The sequence below is a fragment of the Tenrec ecaudatus genome, chromosome 8 (genome assembly GCF_050624435.1).
Source record: "Tenrec ecaudatus isolate mTenEca1 chromosome 8, mTenEca1.hap1, whole genome shotgun sequence".
NCBI lineage: Eukaryota > Metazoa > Chordata > Mammalia > Afrosoricida > Tenrecidae > Tenrec > Tenrec ecaudatus.
In genome coordinates, this window is record NC_134537.1 from 60,516,178 (window position 1) to 60,531,831 (window position 15,654).

The window sequence follows — 15,654 nt, forward strand, 5'->3', positions numbered from 1 at the left end:
ATCTACTTCTATTATGTTATTGCTTATTTTCTAGAATTTTATTTGGTATCAAAAACACTCACTTCATCCAGTTAATGCTGACTCTAGCCACCTTACACAAGGATAAAACTGTCCTGTGAGTTTCTGAGACTATAATTGTTGATTAGGGTAGAAAACCCTGTCTTTCTCTCACAGAGCAAGTGATAGTTTTGAACGTCTGACTTTGTGGCTCACAGCTGAACATTTAACCACAAAGTCACCAACTATCCATCCATTTAGTACAAGGTTCCTAGGCTTTCATTCTTTCCACTGTTCTCATAAACATTTCCTCCATTTGTTGAAAGTACCTGACATGACTCTCCTGTATTCAATTTCTGATAATAACAAACCCTAAGTTTTGGTCTAATCTATTTTTGGTAGTTTGTACTTGCTCTTCTTTGTGTGTGTGTGTGTGTGTTGTGATTTATTGTTGTTTCGGTGGCACCAAGTACTTTATTAGTAGCATGTATGATTTGCTGTGTCATGTACGGAATTTAGTTTTGTCAGTGGTTGGGACAAGATTATTAGAAGCTGTGTCAGTTACTTAATATGTCAATTTATGAAGGGATGGAACTCAGCCTGTCAGTCAGGTCATAGCCAATGAGGCCTCTGAGGAATCTGAGAACTCTGATTTTCCTCACTGGAGGTGGGACAAAGTCACTTGCTGTGAGACATTCCTAATGATAAGATACATGGAGCTATGCTGATAGAGTCGGAGCCCTGGAGCTGGCAGAGCCATGTGGAGACCCACACCAGAGCTGAAATGCTTCCACCACCTCTGGATCCCCAAGACTTTCCACCCACTCACCTGTGATCTTTCTGCATTTGGCGCCATGGTATGTGCTGTATGATCCTGAAGGGGAATTTATAGATTGGTGTCTCACATACTGGTTAATATCAGATTTACGGACTTGATCTGGACTGGGCTGGGATGCTTTCTTTTTATACAATGATTCTTTATATAAAGCTCTTTCTTATACACACATGAGTATCTCTGGAATTATTTCTCTAGTCAACCTAGACTTACACAGGAGCTTTGTTAGGCTGGTTTAAACAGAGAAACAAATCCATTGACACTTGTGTGTATAAGAAAGAGCTTTATAGCAAGAAATAATTATATATCAAGAAAAAATCCCAGCCCAGTCTAACTCAAGTCCATAAATCTGATACTAATCTGTAAATTCCTCATCATACTCACATAACCAAATATAATAATCCAGAATGCAGAAATATCACAATCCAGTTGGGGGGAAAGTCATGTGTATCCACAGTTGTTGGAAACATGGAGGTGACCAAGAATAAGGAAGATAAAGGCAGAGAGAGAGATTGAGAGAGAGAGTCAGAGAGAGAGAGAGAGAGAGAGAGAGAGAGAGAGAGAGATAAAGATAAAGACAGAGAGGCAAGCCTCTAGAAAGCTATATATCTTGGTTGCACCTGAAGTGAGGTCACCAGTATTATGACCTGATAGATAATATAAACTCCATCACTACACTTTTACGTATCTTCAGGTTGACATAACATTATGTAACAATCACAGAAGTCACATAACAAAGAGTGAGGAAATGGCAAATAAAAAAGAAGGAAATTGATAAACAAGGGAAACAGAGAAGAATGATAGGGAAAAAAGGTATTGTGAAAATGTGTTTCCCAGGGAAAAAGAGAGAAAGAACAGAAAGAGATATTGGATAGGAAAAGAAAAACATGCAAACAGGTAACCAAATAAGTGTGTGTGTGTGTGTGTGTGTGTGTGTGTATTGGCAGTTACATAGTCTGTCAACTTGAGCAAAGGGGTGGTATCGAGCCTGTCAATCAGGTCATAGTCAATGGTGCTTCTGTGTGGGCATAGCCTTCTCATGAGAATTCTGGAAACTCTGGTCTTCCTCCCTGGAAGCGGAACACACTCTCTCTGCTTCACTTTTTTCTTGATAAGACACTCAGAGAGCTGGAGGAACCACATGGATTCCACACCAGTACTAAGATGCTTCCACCAACACTGAATTCACACAATTTTTCACCCAATACCCTGTGGTCTTCCTGAATTTAACAGCATTTTGTCCTGTGTGAATCTGAAGAGGAATTTATGAACAAAATGGAACGTATGGGCTACAATGTTTTCTTAATATACAATCTTTTTCTCTGATATAAAGCTTTCTCTCTTAAACATTAATGAGTAAGTCTGGATTTGTTTATCTAGTCTATTTGGACTAACACATTATGGGACATTGGGAGTGGGTACTAGAGAAACAAATAATGAAGATAGAGAGTGAATACTTCGTTTGACCTCTGCCTCATGGTAGTGTTTCTCCTTTAGCTAGCCAGATGTCAGATATGGTGATGCAGTTTCCTGGGTTGTTTTCCAGAAAGGATATGGGAAGTCAAAGTTTTGCCTGGTACCAGATCCCTTTGATGCCTTGTGATCTGACAGGCTGGTGTGCTTCTTCCATATGGGCTTTGTTGTTTCTCAGTCACATGGCCCCTTGTTTATCATCCAGTCTATAGGATCCCAGATTCTATATCTTTTGACAGCCAGGCACCATTAGCTTTCCTCACTGGTTTTGCTTATGCACCCACTTTGTCTTCAGCAATTTAGTCGGGGAAGGCTGGTGTGCTTCTTCCATGTGGTCTTTGTTGTTTCTTAGCTAGATGGCCACCTGTTTATCTTCTAACCTGTAAGACCCCAGATACTACATCTTTTGATAGCCAGGCACCATCCACTTTCTTCACTTTTGCTTATGCACCTGCTTTTTCCTCTGTGATCAAGTTAGGACAGACTGGTGCATTTCTTCCATGTGGTTTTTGATGTTTCTCAGCTAAATGGTCACTTGTTTATCTTCAGGCTTTTAAGACTTCAGATACTATATCTTTTGGTAGCTGGGCACCATTACCTTTCTTCACCACATTTGCTTGTGCATCCATTGTCTTCAGCGATTTTTCCAGGAAGGTGAGCATCTCAGACTGCCAAATTGTTAGAACAAAGTGTTTTTGTGTTGAGAGAGTACTTCAGCAGGAGCCCACTGTCCATCTGTTTCCTTAATACTAAATATATATATATATTTTCCCCTCATCATATATAAACATATTTACATCTGTATATGCCTGTATTTAGATTTTTAAAAATCAAAGCATTGTGAATGAGGGGGAGTGTGGAGTGGGGATTCAGGGCCCATCTGTGGGAAATTGGACATCGCCTTGCAGAAGGGCTGCGGGAAGGAGAAGAGCCAGTCAGAGTGCAGTGTAGTAATGATGAAACATACAGTTTTCCTTTCATTCTTGAATGCTTCCTCCCCCCCACCCCCCTCCGCACTATCATGATCTCAATTCTACTTTACAAATCTGGCTAGACCAGAGGACATACACTGGTACAGATAGGAACTGGAAACAGGGAATCCAGGACAGATGAACCCCTTAGGACCAGTGGTCAGAGTGGGGATACTGGGTGGGTGTAGGGGAGGGAAGGGAGAAAGGGGGAACAGATTACAAGGAACTACATGTAACCTCCTCCCTGGGGGATGGACAGTGGAGAAGTGGGTGAAGGGAGACATGGTGTAAAATATGACAAAATAATAATAATGTATAAATTATCAAAGGTTTGTGGGGGAGAGGGGAGCTGGAAGGGAGGGAAAATGTGAGGAGCTGATACTAAGGGCTCAAGTAGAAAGCAAATGTTTTGAGAATGATGATGGCAACATATATACAAATGTGCTTGACACAATGGATGGATGGATTGTGATAAGAGTTGTATGGGCCCCCAATAAAATGATTTAAAAACAAACAAAAACAAACTGGCAGCTGATATCAAGGGCTCAAGTAGAAAGAAAATGTTTCCAGAATGATGATGGCAACAAATGTACAAAGGTGCTTGACACATGGATGTATGTATGGATTGTGATGAGTTGTATGAGCCCCAATAAAATGATTTTTAAAAGAAAAAGGTATTTTGATCTCAGGGGATGAAATTGCCCCCTTGAATTTCTCAGAATTACTTAGTTAAAATGGCTGACAGAAGTTCAAATTAGCTCAGAGAATGCCCTGGCTAGATACAGTCAGAGGCCTAAGGCCATATTTCGAATCAATAGAATACTTTGTATAAGGATTCAGATAAGATAGATAAGGATTGGACTTGACTGTTTTAAGAATTAAGTTTAGGATCTGACTGTACTAGGTTGATACTGTTTTCTTTTGACTATTGTTATTGATATAATTATTGAGAGAAATGATTACTGGGAAGTAGAGAGTTTGTAAGCTTTCTGCTTCAGCCACGAATTTGACTCTTTAAATGGAGACACGCCTGCAAAGAAGGCACTGAAAATCTAAATCCCACCCAGTGTCTTGAGTGTTCAGGATATTCTAAGATGAAGCCTAGGGGCTGTTGACAGATTAAAAAAATAAAGGAACCCTTTGGTGCTCTGAATTTTGAACTAATTGTTTGTGCCAGAAGCTGGAAAAAATCTGGAGCCCTGAAGAAATTCTTCCCTAGGACTGAAAGAAGCCAGAAAGCTAGGTGACCACCTGGATCCATTTTCTGAGTTGAAGTGGAAGAAGCGCAGCAATAAAAAGATGGGTTTATTTGGGCCACTGACACCAGTGGACCTGGTTCGTAGGGACTAGAGGAGAAAACCAGATTGGGTTCACTCATCTGAAGTTCCTGATGTAGCACAATGGAGCTAGGGTTGTTGAGAATTTGTGATGGGGCTCACTGTCAAGAGGCGAAGCAACCAATGGTTGCCCTGGTAAGGCTAAGTGAGGTGGCCTACACTGAGCTGATTAGGACCCAATCAGATGAAAATGAGTCTGTGAATTAGTGCATATTGCTGCTGAATTTATGGATGGCCTGTTCTGATTTGACATTGTTTATGGATACAGACTCACAAGGGTCCAACTGGAATGAAGATTCTTCACATTAAAGAAGATGCTTGTCTCCTCAGAGAACTGGGTTGACATAAGCAGGCAGTATAAAAATTGGATACCCAAAATTGGGTGGATAAAGGCATAAAATGGCTGACTTGCAAACTTTCATACATAGGGGAATATATTCATAGGATTATTGTGTAGGTGTTCACTTAACTGCAATTGTTAAGCATAGAATATTGTTTTGTTCACTTATAGAAAATTATGCTTAAATGAGGCTCACACATATTGAATTGTATGTCTTTTATTTTTATCCTCTTAGGCACAGATATGATTTTAATATTGTTTTGTTTAAAAATTATATATGCTAGAGAGTTCTGTAAAAGTGTCAAGTTGACATGGGGTGGTTTGTAGCAGTTACATATATATGACATTGTAGATACATACACATATATCTATATTTACATAGTGTATATGAGAATATAATACATATCTTTATATTCTTGATATATACTCATACACATATATTATGCATTTGACTGCTAACCACCGGAATGCAATCAGAAACCATCAGCCACATAATGGGTGAAAGAAGAGACTTTCTACTTCCATGAAAATTTAGTCTCAGAAACATACAAAATCAGTTCAACCCTGATGTATAGGGTCACTAAGAAATGTAATTGACTAGATGACAATAAATTTGTTTTTTGTTTGTTTGTGTTGTTTGTGCTTAGAACCAGATGTAGAACTAAAATAAAACAAGAAAAACAATAGAGACGAGAAGGCAGGAAATAAAGAAAAAGACAAGAGAAAGAGATACAAGGGGCAGTGGAACCCAAGAGATTTCTCCAAAACAGCAGAAAGAAGAGTGATAGATTAGGGAAAATATTTGGAAATAACATATCTAATCAGAGTACAATCTGAAAAACTCTAGAAAACATCAAATCCTGAACAATAAAAAGAGAAGAAATCTAATTTAAAAATACGCTGACCCACAGAAGTGGAGCTGAATGCCTTCAGATTGAGGTTTATAGCAGAGTGGTATGCCCCTTGGCGCTTCTATTAGCACACAGGAAAGAACTTTGTAACAGGTCTTGATACTCAACCCTGAGTATTTTTCATGGCATTACAATTTTTAATTTCATTCATAAATTTTGTCTGTGACTTCTAGGCAGCTATTTCCAAGGATATTAGAGCCTAGAGATTAAGAAGATAATATTAATAAAGACTCAACTCACTCACTGACATCAAGTTGATGCCAACTCATACTGATACTATCGGACAGGGTAGAGTGGCTCCTGTAGGTTTATGAGACTAACTCTATATGGGAGTAGAACACCCCGATTCACCCAAATTGGCATATTCTGCAATGTTAAAGAATAATGAAGAATCAAGAAACACCTCACAATGTGAATGTTTAGGGAAATAAGTCAATCAAAAAGGAAAAATACATGAATTCACTGTTACAAAAAGTAGTTTTAAGGGAGCATGCAGTTCCTTCTTTGTCCTGTAGAGATGCTAGTGGGCTTGGATTACTGACCTTATGGCTAACAACCTCATATTTTACCCAACAGGGTGCCTAACTCGAAGATAGACATATAAATTAAGATGAAGGGAAAGGAAATAGAGTGATCCATACACTCTTACTAAAGAAAATGAAGATAGAGAGAGATTTATATTGATTACAGACTTTAATCTACAATTGGATACATATCTGACAGACAAGATGAACATGTATGAGTAGTTGAAAGGGACTACATTAACAAACATGCAGGTTTGGCAGATGATAGTTCTGCATACATGCTTGTATGATTTATAAATATATATATATATGTTTATAAGAGAGCAAATGGGCAAAGGTAATGAAATAGAACGAAACACTGCCTGGTCCTCTGCTATTCTCACGTTGGAGCCCACTGATGCAGCCACTGTGTCAATCCATCTTGTTGAAGATTTTTTCCTTTTTTGCTCCCCTCCTACTATTACCAAGTATCATGTCCTTCCCAGAGACTGCTCTCTCCTGACATGCCCAAAGTATGTGAGATGAAGTCATGACATCCTTGCTTAGAAGGAGCACGGGCACATCTTCTAAACCAGATTTGATTCGTCTGCCATTCCATTGTACTTTCAATTTTCTTTACCAGGACCAGTACCACACCAGTAGCAGTATTCACCAGTGCCATACCTTCCCAGATTTTAAAATGTGCAGAAACCCTTATTGCTCCTTGATGCATGTACAAGTTCTGGGATTTCCATTCCTCTCAAGGGGCTCCATAGTTTGTTATAGTCCACACAGTCAAATACATTGGCAGAGTCAATAAAACACAAGAAAACATTTTTTCTAGTATTTTCTATTTTCATCCAAGATCCATCTAACATCAGTAAGAGTCGTTGTTCCAAGTCTTCTTCTGACTGGTCTGAACCTCTGGTGGCTCACTATCAATTTACTGCAACTGTTGGTTTATAAACTACAAACTTTTCTTGTATGTGATATTGTTGTATACTTTGAGCATTCTGTTGGATCAACTTTATTTGGAGTGAAGACATATATCCATCTTTTCTAGGCAGTTTGCCAAGTAACTGTCTTGCACACTTCCTGCCATAAATGAGTGAGTGTTGAAATATTTCACTTGGTATGCCATCAAAACCTGGAGCCTTGTGTTTGGCTAATGTTTTTAGTGTAGCTTGGACTTCATCCTTTAGTACCATTGGTTCTGGCTCATATGTTACCTCTTGAAATGGTGGAATGTTGGCGAGTACTTTTTGTGCAGCGACTCTCCATTTTCATGCCATCTTCTTTTAATGCGTCCTGCATCATTTAATATTTTGCCCATATTATCTTTCGAGATTGCAACTCGAGTGCAACTTGGAATTGTTCCCCAGAATACTTTCCGTGTGAGGTATGCTGAGACGGTTCTTCCTTTTTAGCTTTCTAATTCTAGTTCTATTCACCTTTCATTCAAATGTTTTACTTTGTCTTCGCAAACTGTCCTTCGAAATTTTACTTCATTATTTCTTCCATGTGCCACTCTATGATTAAGAGCAAGTTTCAGAGTCCTGTTTGATATTTATGCTGCTCTTTTCTCTCTCCTGTACTTTTATGACCTTTTGCTTTCTTCACGTATGATGTTCTTGATGTCATCCCATAGCTCCTCAGGTATTCTGCCATTGGTGTTCTATGCTGCAAATCTGTTCTTGAGATGTTCTCAAAATCCAGGTGGCATAGACTCAAGGTTATATCTTTTTTTTCTCTCCTGGACTTGCTTTAATTTTCTTCAGCTTCAACCTGAACTTAGACATGAACAATTGATGATCTGTTACACAGTAGCCAATGGCCTAGATTTAGCTGCTAACACTGAGCTTCTGCATTGTCACTTCCCACAAATGTAGTTTATTTGATTTCTCTGTTTTCCATATTGGGAAATCCAAGTGTACAGTCATCTTTTGTGTGTTGAAAAAGTTATTTGCAATGAAGAAATTATTGGTCTTGCAAAATTCTCTCATGCTATTTAACATCGCACCAGAGGTCCTAGCTAACAACATAAGACAAAGAAACAATATCAAAGTCACTCATCTGAGGAAGGAGGAGGCAAAATTATCATTATTCGCAGATGATATGATACTGTACATTGAAAATCCCCTAAACTCCACAAGTGGAGTGTGAGAAGCAATAGAGGCTTATGGCTAAGTGGCAGGATACAAGATCAAAAAACAGAAGTCTATCGGTCTGCTATGCACATCAGACAAGATCACAGAAGAGATGATTAAATAGGTAGAACCCTTTACAATAGACAAGCACAACATGAAATACCTAGGGATATATCTGACTAAAAAAAGGAAAGATTTGTGTAAGGAAAATTATAAAATACTACTACAAGAAACCAAGAGCAACCTAAACAAACTGAAGAAACATCCCATGCTCATGGATTTCCAGACTCAATATAGTAAAAATGTCAGTTCTGCCCAAAGCACTATATAAGTTCAATGATATTCCAATATGAATACCACCATACTTCTTCAAATAATTGGAAAAACTGATTACCAACTTCATATGGAGAGGGAAGAAGCCCAGAATTATCAGAGTACTCCTCAAGAAGAAGGACAAAGTGGGAAGACTTGCTCTATCTGACTTTAGCAAGTATTATATGGCCACAGTGGTCAAAACAGTGTGGTACTGGTATAATGACAGATATTCCAGCTAATGGAAAAGAGCTGAAGACTCAGAAATAAAAGCATCAACATACAGACAATTGATCTTTGATAAGGGATCAAAAAATATCAAATGGGAAGCAGATGCCATCTTCAATAAATGATGCTGAAAAAATGGATATCTCCCTGCAGAAAAATGAAGCAAGACCCTTACCTCACTCCACGTACAAGAATAAACTCAAAGTGGATCACAGACCTTGAGATAAAGCCCCAAACAATTAGGGACATTAATGAGAGAACTGGGACAAACCTGAGAACCTTGGCACGGTGAATACAAATGCTATTGGAAATAGGGAAGGATTCAAATACAGAGGAGTCACAAAAGACAAGTGGGATATACTGAAGATAAGTTACCTGTGTACATCAAAAGAATTCACCCAGAGAGTAGTAAGAGAGGTCACCGACTGGGAAAACATCTTTAGCAATGACATATCAGACAAAGGCCTTATTACTAAAATCTATAATGCTTTGCAAGCTTACAATAAGAGAAAAAGCAAAGGACCTGAACAGAAGCTTCACAGAGTCTGAAATCCGAATGGCCAAAACAGATGAGAAAATGTTCATGTTCATTAGCCATAAGAGAAATGCAAATTAAAACAACTATGAGATACCACCAAACACCCCCAAGATAGCCCAATTAAAAAACTCAGAAACCAGTAAGTGTTGAAGGGTCTGTGGTGAGATAGGAGCACTCATCCACTGCTGGTGGACCTGTAGGTATGTGCAGCCACTATGGAAATCGATTTGGTGATATCTAAAACAGATGGAAATCGAGCTACCATTCAACCAAGCAATCCCTCTACTGGGCATATACCCAGAAGAGGCAAGAAACAAACCATGGCCAGACATCTGTGCTCCAATGTTCATCACCACACAGTTCACAATTGCAAGGAGTTGGAAACAACCCAAATTTCCATCAACAGAGGGATGGATTAAAAAACCGTGGTACAGACATACAATGGAGTACTAGGCATTGCTAAAAAGCAGTGATGAATGCATGAAGAATATCGCCTCATGGGAAGAACTGGAGGAAATTATGCTAAGTGAAGTAAGCCAAACAGAAAACGACAAGTAAAACATGAGTCCGCTGAGGTAAGTTTATTTTTGAAAAAAAGGAAAAGAAAAGAAAAATGTTAAAGGGGCACAGGAAGTCACTGTGTACAAACACTCCAGGAGTGAGGTCTAGGTAGGATGGCAGGGGCCAGACCAAATCCAGAGGTACATATGGTAGCCAACTGAAAAGGAGGGCAGGGTAGGAAAGGAAAAAAAAAGAGCGAGATGTGTGGGTGGGGAATTAGGCACTGACCACCCAAGGGGAGGTTATTGTTTGTGTCTCCACAGGGAAAGAGGGGCCAAACTTAAATCTGGTGTTCTGGGATATGATTGCAGGGTGCTGGCATGGAGAGGGGAGCCAGTGGGGGGTGAGGGCTTAGCCCCAATACAGCTATGTGGACAACTGCCCCGATCCCCAGAAGAATTTACTTTAGAGCACAGCACTGAAGCTGCAGCTTAAGGAGAGGGACATGTCTGATCATAGCACATAGGAGCAAATGAATGGGGAGGAAGAGGGAATGGAGCACATCCTGGCCCACCAGGTCTGGAGGACTATATCCTCGCTCTGAACAGCCAACGCACAGAGTGGATCATATGGTTGATCCCACTATGAGACATGACTTCCCTCGCTGACCCATGGCCCTTCGGTTCAGTGTCCGGATGGTCAGTCTGGCCCTGTGACATGGAGGCAAAGCACTAAAGGCGTGCAACAGAGCAACGGGGGAGCAGAGTGGGGAGCTCCTGAGGGAGTGCTAAGGATAGACTTTGGGGACAGAGTGTGGCACCCCATTGGACTCGAATGGAGGACACACCTAGAGATAAAAAAATAAGACCTTGATCTATTTATAGGTTTTTCTTTCTTTTGAAAATATTTTCTTTTTTTAAAATAAATTGATTTATTCTTTTCTGGGTCATTGGTTTTCCTTGTTGTCATTGTTGTGTTCCCTTTTGTTGCTTTGTCTTGTTATGCCTTGTTTTTATGGTGCATATTATTATCCCTGCAGATCTACCTAGATAATATAGGCTGGATGAACAGTCTGGAGGAGAAAACAATGGGACTAATGGGTCCAGGGGGACATGGGAGATGGGAAGGTGGGGGAAAGAAGGTGGCACTGACCAACCCAGGGACAGGGGAGCAACAAGTGATCCAAAATTTGTGGGGAGGAGGGTGTGAGTGGCCTGCTAGGGATTCATCAAGGGCAATGTAACCGAGAGAAATTGCTGAAACCCAAATGAAGGCTGAGCATGATAGTGGGACAAGAGGAAAGTAAAAGGAAATAGAGGAAATAACTAGGAGGCCAAGGATATTTATTGAGGTCTAAATATAGGCATGTACATATGTAAATATATTTATATAGGATGGTGGGGTAATAGATCTACATGCATATATTTAAAGGTTCAGTATTAGCGCAGCAGATGGACATCAGACCTCCACTCAAGGACTTAATGCAAGAACACTTTGTTCTATTAAATTGGCATTCCATGATGCACACTTTCCCAACAGGATTGCTGAAGACAAATGTATGCATAAGCAAATGTGGTGAAGAAAGGCTGATGGTACCTAGCTATCAAAAGTTATAGCATCTGGGGTCTTAAAAGCTTACAGGTAAACAAGCATCTAACTAGCTCAGAAGCATCAAAGCCCACATGGAAGAAGCACACCAGCCTGTGTGACCATGAGGTGTAGAAGGTATCAAGCAACAAAGAACTAAAAATCATATCTGTGGTTGCCCACCTTCCTGATATGATCACTGAAGACAAACGTGTGCATAAGCAAATGTCGTAAAGAAAGCTGATGGTGCCCAGCTATCAAAATATATAGCATCTGGGGTCCTAAAGACTTGAAGGTAAACAAGCATCCATCTAGCTCAGAAGCAACAAAGCCCACATGAAAGTAGCACATCAGCCTGTGTGACCACAAGATATCGAAGGGATCAGGTATCAGGCATCAAAGAACAAAAAATCATATCATTGTAAATGAGGGGGAGTGCAGAGTGAAGACCCAAAGTCCATCTGTAGGCAACTGGACATCCCCTTACTGAAGAGTTGGGAGGAGGAGATGAGCCAGTCAGAGTGCAGGGTAGCAAGGATGAAACATACAACTTTCCTTTAGTTCTTAGATGCTTCCTCCCCCCACTATCATGATCCCAATTCTACCTTACAAACCTGGCTAGACCAGAGGATGTACATTGGTACAGATAGGAACAGGAAACACATGGAATCTAGGAAAGATTATCCCTTCAGGACCAGTGGTGAGAGTGGTGATACCGGGAGATTAGAGGAAATATGGGGTATAAAAGGGGACCGATTACAAGGATCTACGTATAACCTCTTCCCTGGGGATGGACAACAGAAAAGTTAGTGAAGGGAGATGTTGGACAGTGTAAGATATGACATAATAATAAGTTATAAATTATCAAGGGTTCATGAAGGAGGGGGTAGCGGGGAGGGTGGGGAAAAGTGAGCTGATACCAAGGGCTGAAGTAGAAAGCAACTGTTTTGAGAATGATGATGGCAACAAATGTATAAATGTTCTTGACACAATGGATGTATGTATGGATTGTGATAAGAATTTTAGGACCCCCATTAAAATGATTTAAAAATTTCATATTTAGAGAATTTGGGGAAATCAAGAATATTATACATGCATTTTCATATCGGTTTTTTGTTAATTAGTACGTATTCAGTATTTACTAGCTATTGTTGTTATGAAGGTGGTGCAACTATTTAAGGTGCTACTGATAACCAAATTTTTGGAGGTTTGATTTCTCCTAGAGACCTTGGAAGAAACCTGTTTAGCAGTCTGTTGCTAAAAAATCAGCCACTAAAATTCCTTTGGAGTGCTGTTATAATCTGATCCTCACAGGGTTGTCATGATTTGGAATCCACTCATGCAATAGGTATTGTTATATGGGGGTTATAGCATTGTTATATACCTGGGTCGCTTAAGCATACTAGTGCTTATGTCTTTTTACAGTGCCGAATTCAGTTACCTTACAGTGGTAGTTTCACATGGCCACATGGGGAGATTTCAATCAAAGAAGCTCACACTTTTAAGCATGTTTTACCTTTTCCTAAAGAGCTTACTGATCAACCTTTGCTAGTATACAACTGATTTTGGCATATGTGCTGACATTCTAATTCTGAACAAATCAGAAAAATCAAGCAAGTGCTTTAAAATAAGGTGCATGAATTCATTCTTGCTCTTAGATCCCATGTCCGAAAGCAGGACAGTAGAACTTCAAGATGATACTTAGATAGGTGAATGTGATTAATTACTTAATCTGGCCCTTTCTGCCAGTCTTCCATTTTGTGATCTATTGTTAATTTATACCTGTTCTTAAAACAAGAACAAACCACTAGCTATAAACTGCTCCCTTAGGAAGCAAACCACTAGCTGCCTGTTCAATTGTGAAAAGTACGAGGTTGGGGTCCTTGAAGTAGCTGAATCAATACCTTGCCCACCAAAGATGCAAAGTGATCAGCATTCCTGCTTGCTATCTAATGTGTGGATATCGGAAGATAAAAAGCAAAACAAAACATTGAAGCCGTCTTGTGGCCTCATCTTTCCAACTCAGTATATGCGGGACACTAGTGACGAGCATCAATCAGACACAAGTTACTGTGCTGGTAGGCCATGTGCTAGTAGGCCATGGCTCAGGACTCGGGCAGCAATCCTGATGGAGTCCAAGTATGCGCTTTTGCATGGCTAAGCAAGTGAAAGCTGCGTTCGGTTTTGGATGTTTCACCTCTCTGCATCTGTTCCTGTATCTGCTCTTAACAACTTTGACAAAGTTCCTTTCCTTACCTGGAATCCTGCCTCTCGCAGGCCTCTACCTTGCCTCTGGTTCCGGGGACTTGATATGTGGCCTGACACCTGAACTGATTCGCTAGTCTTTTAATGAGGAGGATCCTCCTGATAGTTGCCTGAACTTCAGATTTGAGACTCAGAAGCTTCCACAACCACGGTCGGTGAGTTTGGAGAGACACTGTATCACATTGAAGAACCCTGCGTATTGTAGGGAGGACTGAGGGGGGAAATGGTGTTCAATTATCAGGGATAATGGAATGGTATAGCATTTTGTGAAAAGTTGAACATTGTGACTACTTCAAACTTCATCTAATTGAGACCAGAACCAAATACTACCTCATTCATAGCAACCCTTTATAGGGATCTGAAACGGTATATCTTTATTGGAGCAAACCATCTTACAGTTCTTCTGCAAAGGAGCTTCTAGGCTTACCCAACGTCCTTGTGGCTAGCAATCCAACAGTACCACCTGGGCTCTTTTCATTGAGGTCGGTCTTATGCTAATTATTTTTGCAATAGGTAGTCCAGAAATCCCCATTATATAAAGTTGATTCTTTTCTATCTTTTTAATGATCCTGCATGAGTGACGTTCTTGATGCCCTCCCACAGCTCTTCAGATCTTCGGTCATTAGTGTTCAATGCATCCAATCTGTCCTGGGGATGTTCTCAATCTCCAGATAGGTGGGATAGACTCAAGGCTATATTTTGGCTCTCTTGGCCTTGTTTCAATTTCAGTCAGTTTTATTTTGAATTTACATGTGAGCAATAGATGATATATTCTACAGTCACCCCCTTGCCTGGTTTTAGCGTCTGATATTGTGCTTCTCCATCATCTCTTCCCACAGATGCAGTCAATTTGATTCCTATGGAGTCCACGTGGAGAAGTCTATGTGTATTGTGGCCTTGTGTTGTAAAACTTATTTGCTATGAACAAGTCATTGGTTTTGCAAAATCCCATCAGCTGATTTTCAGCTTCATTGTTATCCCCAAGTCCCTATTTCCTAAATACTAATCTTTCCTGTTCCTTCCCAACTTTTACATTTCAATTGTTAATAATCACCAATTGATTGAATGTTTGATCAATTATTGACTGAAGTCATAGACCTTAAACCAATACAATTTCTTCATCACTAGCTTTTGTAGTTGTTGCATAAATTTGAATAATAGTTGTTTTGATTGGATTTCCTTAAAGGCAAATAGATATCATCCGATCACAGACAGCATTGTAGTTTAGGTCGTAGTAAATCATATGATGTTCTGATTCAAAGTGGTCAATATCAGTCCAGTTCAGCTCACTCATGTCTAGGATATCTATTTTCATTTCATTTATCATGACTTTCAATTTTCCAAATTCATGCTTGCACATTCTCAGTTTTGATCTTAGGCAGATTTTTTCAGGTTTTCCTCTTTACACACGAGTCATGTCCCACCAGCAAATGAAGCTCCCAGAAGCCTCACTCCCCTATGCTTTACCAGGCTCCCATCTCCATGGACTCCACTTTGAGAAATCAGCTCCTCAATCATATTTCAAGTGCTTTCTGTCCATCCTCTGACACTACCTCCAACAGTTTTCTACTTCCATGCTTTAAGTCTTTAGTACAGAAAACGTTGCAAAGCCGTGCCCAAGGTTTTCAGCGGCTCCTTCCTCTGAAGTGAAGAGGCGAGTCCTTCTTTCTTATCTTTCCTTAGTCTGTGTGATTCTCGTGAATACGAAG